This window comes from Heterocephalus glaber, unplaced genomic scaffold, assembly GCF_053883595.1.
Source record: "Heterocephalus glaber isolate CG9 unplaced genomic scaffold, H.glaber_assembly_v1.0 deba00001497, whole genome shotgun sequence".
Taxonomy (NCBI): domain Eukaryota; kingdom Metazoa; phylum Chordata; class Mammalia; order Rodentia; family Bathyergidae; genus Heterocephalus; species Heterocephalus glaber.
In genome coordinates this window covers 61192819-61202400 of record NW_028258320.1, presented here as the reverse complement: position 1 = coordinate 61202400, position 9582 = coordinate 61192819, and positions in this window count along the sequence as shown.

Sequence of the window (9582 nt, the reverse complement as noted above, 5' to 3'; positions counted from 1 at the left end):
GCATGTGTGGTCCACCTGCTTCCTCATTCACCAGGAGACCTCTGTCCTGAGTCATTCTCCTGGGGGATGGGGCTGCTGAACAATAAGAAGCCTAAGTCATCCTAGCCCAGTTGTTATACCTAGCCACAGGATCTTCTCTTTCTGTTCTGATTATATATCATTACTGTGCTCCTCTCTGGTCAAGTCAGCTCTTCAGTCTCAACTCAGCTCCACCATACTGATATCCTAGTCATAGGGGCAGATGCTTGCTCTGTTTAGCTTTCCTAGATAGTGTAGCTAAGCAGAGCAGTTTGTGTGCTGAGCTGCACAAGCTTTTCTCTTCCACAAGTTCTGGAGACTCCAATCTTGCTCCCTCTCATCCATGCTGCCTCTCTCTTAGACCTTCATGGAGGACTGGAAGAGGGACATGAGATAACTATACGAAGCACCTGAACAGTCTTTACCTACTAAGTAAATTCAATCAATAGTTAAAAATCTTTCAACAAACAAAAGGTCCAGATACTTTCATCTGTGAATTTTCTCAAACACTTAAGAAATAAATAATACGAATTCTACACAGTAGCACTCATAAATTGAAAGAGAAAGAAACAGTTCCCAACTAATTTTTAGAGACTATTATTACCTTGCTAGTAGAATCAGGCAAAAAAAACCTTATAAGAGAAAAATACACATTAATATTCTTCATGAAGATAAATGTAAAAATCCCCCCCAAACATGAGCAAATCAAATTTAGCACTACTTAAAAAGATAATATATGAAGAAAAAGTGGAATATTCTCTAGGCATCCCAGGCTGAACATTCAAAATTCAATGTAATTCACCATATTAAGGTTACAGAAGAAAACCATATGATTGTCTCTACAGGTGCAGCAATAAGATTTGACAAAGTAAAGGAAAAATAAAAAGGAACCTCCTTAGCCTGACACAGGACAGGACATCTACTAATCATCTACAGCTAGACATTGTAACTAATGGTAAAAGACTGAATGTTTTCACCTAAGATTTGGGATAAAGCAAGAATACCCATTTTCAGCACTCCTATCATACTATAAGTTCAAACTGGTGAAATAAGACTACAAAAAATAAGTAAAGGGCAGACATGCAATACATGAAATTATTGTTTTCATAGAAAATCCCATGGAATCCTATAGAAAGGATCCTAAAAATGATAAAGAGGCTTAGTAAGTTCCCAGCATCAAGGTCAATAACAAAAACAAGCAAGTAAACAAAAATGCATATGCACTCATTTATGATAAAAAATCAAAGTTAACTAAAAATAGTTTCTTAGTGTGATACAAGACATTTAGGAAAAACCTACAAATAACACTATAACTAAATGACAGAATGCCTTTCCTATAGAAATGGGAGTGAAGAAAAAGTCTCTTGATATGGCAAAGTAAGTCCTGGCTAGTCTAATAAGCAAGAAAAATAAAACCATAGAAATTAGAAAGAGAAGTAAAATTGTATTTAAAAATGATACAATTATATATATACAAAATCAAAGAAATCTCTGAAACATCCTAAATTCACATGTGAATTTAGCAAGGCCCCAGGATCAAAGTTAACATTCAAAAAGTCAGCTGTATTTCTATACAGCTGCTGACAGTGAAAAAATAGAGAATAAAATTTATAAAACAGTAAAATTTACAATAGCATCAAAAAGCATGACATATTTACAGATAAAAGAAGAAGATGTAAGATTGAAAATGACAAATATTGCTCAGAAAAATTAAAGGAGACCTAAAAAGGGCAATTATATGCCATATTCATGGATCAAAAGACTTGATATTGTTAAGATGACAAGTTTTCTCAAATTAATCCATGGATTTCATCCTATCCAATCATAGCTACTACATGCTTTTACACTTGATCCTAGCCAAAAGGCTGAGAAGCGATACTACAAGCTTTTAAAAGAATTATAAGTTGGTAGGACATCTACTCTTCCAACTTATAACTGTAAAATTTAGAGGAAATGCAGAAGACCTAGAATAATGAAACCAATTTTGAAAAAGTAAAATAGAATTGAAGACTCCATAGAATTTTATTTTGGCACTTGAGGTTTCACTAATGGGTGTCATACAGTTATTTATTTATTTATTTATTTATGTTTATAGTAATATGATGGAAAAGTAATTGAGACAATATAGCTGGTGTCGAGATATGCAAAGACACAGAATACAATAAAGAGTAGAGAAATGGAATCAGCCTTACATAGGGTTTTTAAAATTTATTTATTTATTTATTTAAGATAGGATCTCACTGTGTAACCCACTCTTGTCTCGAACTCACAGTGATCCTCCTGCCTCAGCCTCCTGCGTGCTGAGATTACAGGTGTGTGCCACCATGCCCACCTTACATAGTGGTTTTGACAAAATTCTCAAAGTAATATAATGTATGAAGCAAGTTATGCTCAATGAAAGTTGCTTAAACAGCTATATCAAACAAAAAAGAGTAACCTCAGTGCTGCCATATTAAAGCCACAAGATGTCTAGAAGAAAACAAATCTTTATTAACTTAGATAAGAAAATATTTCTTAGCAGAATCCAAAAAACATTAATCATAAAAATATGATATATTGGATTTCATAAATATTAGAAAAATGTTATCAAAAGACACCATTAAGAAAAGGCATAGACAAACCACAGATTAGAAAAGTATTTTGAACACACATATAAATGTCTTATAGCCAAAATATATTTTCAAACTCCTAAACTCAATAAGAAAAAGATAACCTACTTTCATGCTAGTTATATGGTAAATTTGTACAGACACTTTGGAACACTGGCATTTTCTTATAAATTTAAATGTATGTATTACCAAAGAGAACTAAAACATATGCTTATTTAAAAACTATTATAAGAATGTTCGTAGCAGCTTTATTCAGAATATCCTGAAATTCTCAAATTGGATATAGCACAGATGTCTATCAAGAAGAGAATGGCCAAAAAAAAAAAACAACTGCTCATACATTAGGTTTCTACTCAACAAAAGGAATGAACTACTGAAATACACAATACCATGAAAAATCCTAAAATATATTCTAAGTGAATGAAGCTTGACACAACATAGCACACAATATATGGTTCTATTCAAATGCAGTACTGGAGCTTATAAAATTAATATATGATGATAGAAAGTGGAAGGGGGGGGCAGAGATTTAGCTCAGTGGTGCCACCGCCTTCCTCGAAAGCGTAAGATCCTGAGTTCAATCCCTGGTACCAAAAAACAAAAACAAAAAACAACCAAAAAATGAAAAAAGAAAGTGGAAGAGAGGGTAGCTGGTGGAAAAGGACAGGCATGTATTGATGACAAAGGATCATGAAGGAACTTTCTAGGGAGACGGAGACATTCTTTACCTTACTAGATGAGTGGATTATATGGATGATGTATTTATCAAAACTCATCAAACAGTACATGAGGTGTGATAGAAAAATATAATGAATGCTTAAATTAAAAATTAATTACAGTAAAAGACACATTGTAATTAACTCCTTTCAAAATACTCCCCCTCCCTTTTAACACACTTATTCCTATATTTTTGCCACTTTCTGGAACTGTTCCTGAACTCTTCCATGGGTGTCTTTAGTTGTGTTTTCATAGCTGACTTCATGTCCTGAATTGATTCAAAACATTTACCCTTTATGGTTTCTTTGACTTTGAAGAAGAGTCAGAAGTGGCACAGTACCAGACCCAACAAAGGCAGTGGGTGAGGGCACACTATCATGTTTCTATGAGACTGCCTTTCCCCTGGATGGCTGCTGGCAATAAGTTTCACAGCATTTTTGATCACACCTTGTAAAGACATTTACAAAAGAGAACTTCCAGAACTGCTTCAGAAAGTGGCAAGAATAATGGGATAAATAAGTTTGAAGCAGTGGGAAGTACTTTGAAGGGATTCATGACAAAATATCTTTTATTGTAATACATTTTTTAAAAAACTTAAACATCCGCTGTATATTTTGATCCATCCTGTACTTATGACTTTAACTTCTCATTATGTAAAATGAGTCTTGGTAAGAAAAGACTTCTTATAAGATGAAAAAATTTATTCTGCACAGGGGAAAAAATGCTTCTATTGTAGAACACAGAAGAGAATGACTCAGGAGATCTGATGGCTACTTGACTACCTTGCCAATGGGGAGGAAGGGCTGCCAGAAGCAGAGCAGAAGCCAGGGAGGGAGAGACAGTACCAAGTATTCCAGTCCCATCTGGCCATGCCATGCCAGGGTAGCACCCTATGGTGGGACCTCCAAGCGCTAAAGCCACAGCATCTGGCTGGGGGAGTGAGCCTCTAGGGCTGACAAGTGGTACTCGAGCACGTGTGGTCAAGCTGGGGTCAGAGAGGCACCACGTGATCTTAGCACTCTGCTTTCATGAACATCAGTCTCCCCCCACATTTGTCTCTCTCCTATGGCCAACCGATTTGGTTTTCCCTTAGTGTACCTCGTGGACAAGAGAGAAATATTTTTTCCTGCTTTCTAAACTCTCCTTAGCTCCCTCAAAAAGCTGAGTTATTTAGAAAAAGACTTATCCCTGCCTCAGTTTTCCTATGCTCCCAAACCAATTTCTACAAGAAAATATCACTTCAATGTCACCAACTAATACAACTTTTCCCTCTGTCTTGTACACACACAGATGCACATATGCTGCCTCCATCCCCAGCAGACCCGTCAGCAAGCTCTCTCCTTGAATGCATAGATACAGCAGGGCCTAAAATGATGCACAGGCCCTTTAGGTGGAATGAGGACCAAAAGCTGAGTGTAGTGATTGTTCCCACCAGTACACAGTTAGAGAAGAGCAAATCCTCCCCCATGCATCCACCCACAGAGACCTCAAAAGCTAAAGTGGTGCACTGGCTTCAGCTGCCACTGCAGCAAGTCACTTAATTCAGTATCAGGAAAGAAGGGCCTAAGATGCCTGTTTCTGCCTACCTTTTCCTACTCTTCCCCTTCTCCAAGTCTTGTGTGTGGCATCCTCAAGCAACCTAAATTCACAAGAGAACTTGCCTCACCTACCTGCCTCAATCATAGATGGGAAATCTGAGTTGAGAGAGAGGAAAGAATTGTCCAAACACAGATAATCAGTTAGGATCAGAAACTACATCAGAATCCTGAACTCCTGACTTCTAGTCCAAGGTGCTGTCTGCTGCTATCTACTGCTCAGTGGTGCCACCGCCTGTTTCCAAGGTTTTGTTTCTGTTGGAAAGTACTAGAAGGTGGCACTCAGGCTGAGGGCTCCTTCAATGGGCCACTGAGGATGATGTGACTGGTGCTCTGGTCCTGGGGTGGGGATACAGCTAAGGTGACTTCAGAATCATCAGCAAAGAGATGGTCTCCCTTCCTTTGTTCTCTGGGGACTCATCCACAGAGACACAGATCCTGGCAGCAGACTCTAGAAAGCCCAGTGCAGTCAGATCAAGTTAGTGTCATGGAGCCAGGCAGGTGCTGTGGGATGTGCAGATTATAGGAGAACATGGACAGAAACAGTTATTTCCGCATCTCTTCAATACATGGTAGCTAAGGCTGGTTCATTCTGAAGGCTAGTTTCAGAACGTCAGCAGACATAGCACCCAGAGGCCAGCTCTGGGCTTCCTCAGCCAGTGTTCCTTGAAGCTATCAGAAGGCTGACAGTGAGGAGGGGGAGCTGTCCACCGCCTAAGTGCTGACCTACCAGCACCACAGAGGCTTCTGACCACTCAGGCTGCCCAGGAACTTCCAGGCAGTGATTGTGGGTGAGTGGGGATGGCAGTGGGACAAGGACTAGAAGAAATGACTTTTCATGGCAGCTCTCATCCTGACCCCACTGTGGACAAGCTTCACTGACCCCACTGCAGCCCAGTGACAGGAAATGAACAAAGCCAGACATCTTTAGAAGTCAGCACAAACCCAGAGAAGCTGCTGTTTTGTGAACTGGTTCAGTGCCTCAGTGTAATACTCAGGAAGATCAGTTACACACTCCTCTGGTCCTGGAGCCAGTCTGAGTTGCAAATAAAGAAGCTGCCCTGCCACCAGCAGGTTTAATGGATTTCTAAGGCAATTCAGTGAATTCAGTGGAGAGAAATAGCTCCACATCTGCCCCAGGTAGACTTTAGCTGGATAGCAATTCTTTCCCTTTAATTAGCTCCAGGGCAATTGCGGTACAGGAGACACAGCCCTGGACTAGAGGGGAAGATCTGTATTTTCATCTCAGATCTGAACCAGAGTATCTGACAGACCATGGGCAAGTTGGTTTGCTACAAGTCTATGACAAATAATCCACAAATTGGCTGGTATCCATTATAGCACAAACCATAAGTGGGGAGATGAACTTGAAGTGCTTAGCAGAAGGTCTGGGCCACAGTGCTCTTAGAGAGTCACTGAGTTTCTGTATTCCCTTGCTAGTTGCTTCCAGCCCAAGCATCTAGTTTGAGAAGAGAAGTGGAGGAGGGAAGAGTGGGGGTGGTTGTTAATTGGGCTTCATTAGGAGTAGTTGGGGAACTAAATGTGGCATCAGAATAGAGTCAGTGATTACACACATAGGTCTGGGTCCACCTCATTTCTCTCACCAGCTCTGGGCCCCCAGGTTGCTAATTAACCTCTTTGAACTTGTTTCCTTTTCTGTTTGATGGTGACAATTGCACTGTCTCTTGTATATGAGTGCCATGGAAATTAAATAAGGCTGGTAGAGTGTCTGGCTTTTAGCAAGTCTTGATAAATGTTGCCTTGCATTCTGAGTGCCATCAGACAGAGGGGATTCAGATTCTCTAGGAGATTGCCAGCTGAAACTGCCAGGCAGCTGGCTTCCTCTTCCACCTTTCCTGGCTTGGCCTGTAGGGGTAGGAATAGACACAGAGATTCAGGAGTGGCCAAGGATCTGTCTAGTGAGTCAGTTTTTCTCTCTGATAATGGACAAGTGAGCCAGAAATTTGGTAGCCTGCTGAAGAACTATTAAATTGATTCTTACTCAGCTTGAGGGCTGGGCCAGGGTGGTGTTCATAAACAGCCTGTCTTGGGAGAGACCACCAGCCTGATCTGATAGTGGAGCAGGGAGACCACTGAGTAGTAAGTCAGGACTGGTCATCCTCTAACCAACCACACATTCCTATGCAGAGAACAACAACAACAACAACAAATCCCCACCAGAGTCTCAGTGTCCTTATCTATACAACAGGAGCTCTAGGTTTTATAGGGATTATATGAGGCAACAGTTGTATAAATGCTTTGAAAACTGAAAGCAGCTGTTGGGCCCACACGGTGAGGCTGGCAGGGAGGGATGTGCCATCCAGATGAATGCTTCTGGATGCTCCAGGTCATAGGAGCCATTATCCCCATGGGCCTGACCTGTGTACTCTGGGCTTGCTGCCACCCTTCTTCCTGCAGGTCCATCTTCTGCTGCAGAACCACAACTCTGTGAGGTACCAGGCTTTGGGCCTTAGGTATACATTCTGGCACCTCCTTCCACATGGAATGTCAGATATCTGGGCTCACATCTCAACTTGCAGGTCCAGATCCCTTTGACTCCCCAAAGGTGTGTGCTCTCTGTATCCACAGCACTTCTATGAGACCTCTCTTGGCCACTGGTGCCATTCTAGTTCCTGTTGAGTTTATATCAATATTTCATCTCTTTCTAAAGAAAGCTATAGAAAAGACCTCTGCAGTTACCAAACTTGTTGGTACGTGTGTGTGTGTGTGTGTGTGTGTGTGTGTGAGCACATGTGTGCAATAACAACAGTGGCACAGTGGGAAAATGTGGGCTTTAATGTCCAGTTGATGTGGATTTGAAATCAATTCACTTTATTGCATCTGTTGATGCCTACTTGGAGTGCCCTTGAACAGACAAACTATTGGACTTACAGGGTATCATCTCCTTCATTTGTCAAGAAGGAGTCATGCTATTTACACTGGAGAGTTGCCACAAGGATCGACAATGACATGTGCCTCCATGTCTTCCTGTTGTTAAGTCTTGCTCAGCGCTCAGTTACAGCATTTAATGACTCATGTTAATGCTGTCACCAACATTCCATCACTGCTGACTTCTCTCCAGCTCCAAGAAGCATACTGTGCAGACCTGGCCACGGTGTGTTTCTTAGGCAGGCACACACAAGGCCTTGTTATCCCTGGTCAGTGAGTTGGGTTCTTAAGGATCAAGGATCAAATGATGTCCCCAAATATATTGAATGACACCCTTACTCCACAAATAATGCTTGAGCATCTAATTCCAGCACCTATCTAACTGTGGAGGGGAGGGCCACAGTCTTTGGGAGCAAGGGAGACACACAAATGAACATCTCACTCTGATGCCATAATATCAAGTATCTAGTGAAGATACCTAACCCTGAAAGGATTCAGGCCACACAAGGGGCCAATGGTTTGAAGAAAGAGCTAGCATTCTGCTGTTTCCTCCTCTGGGAAGCAAAGCTCCACACATTGTTCTGTATACTGCTCACCACAGCTCTGAAAGCTAGATGAGGGAGCTGAGACTCAGAGCAGTTAAGGAACTTGCCCAGGGTCCTGTAGAGTCGGTGAGTGGTATGCTTGGAAATGCTTAATGACAAGCTTAGAGGGGAGGAAGCCTTGATTTGTGGTACTTGCTGATGTCTAGGTATAAATTCCCCTGGCATGGCAGATTTCAAGCTGGCAGTGTGGTGACTCTGAAGTGGGGCAGGGGAAAAATGCCCAGGAAGTTTCCCTGTGAGCCAATACAACTTGGCTCCAGCCCTCTGCCATATACATTGTCCTTCACTCAAGTAACTGTTAATGAGCATCACCTGTGGAAGTGCAGGGGAGAACATCACCATCATTTCATGAGCGTGTAAAATGCACTTGTGCTAAGTGCAGAGAGATAACTGCCATGAGACCTCTGCCTTCCAGTGGGAGATCCAACAGCTCCCTTAGGGACAATGTCCTTATTTCGCTTATTCAATCCAGTGGATTGACCCTTGGTTGTGTACAGGCACCACAAGACACCAGGACAGAGCTGTATGTGCTCAGGACAGGAGCTCAAGGTTGCTAATAAGGTGCAGGTGGTCACTAGAGAAGTGATCTAGAGGAGGAGGCATCATCTTTCCTTCCTCTGAAGGAAAGGGGGCTGCTGGGCTCTGAGAGTTGCTGTCTGTCTACCAACACCCTACCAGGGTCCCTGCCCAATTTCCCAAGCAGAGGCTGAGACCTGGTCTGTCCAGTGACTCTGACCTCAGGCAAGCCATGCCAGCCACTGTCCTCCCCACTGTCTGAAGAGCTCTGGTATGTTATGTCATTCAGGTTTCTCACAAACTCGAGCTTGCTGCCTCACCAAACCCTGAGTGGGCATGCTCGTGGACTTCAGTGCTGACAGAAGGCCACAGCTGGAACTCCAGCCCTGCAGGGGTGCCGAGGCTGCTCCTAAGGGTGGCTGTGGACAGGCAGGCCTGTCCAGCCAGGAGCACTAGGGGTCAGCCTCTCCTGCCTGTGGGGATGCCCTAGGGAAGTCCAGTGAGCCTCTGAGTCCCTCAGGCAGGTTGAAGCTCTGGCTAGAGAATAATGGCAAGATCCAAGGGCCGCTGCAGCACAGCAGCTGCCCCAGGGATGGACTGGGGAGGCCCTGGCAGTCATCTGGGCCCACGGCC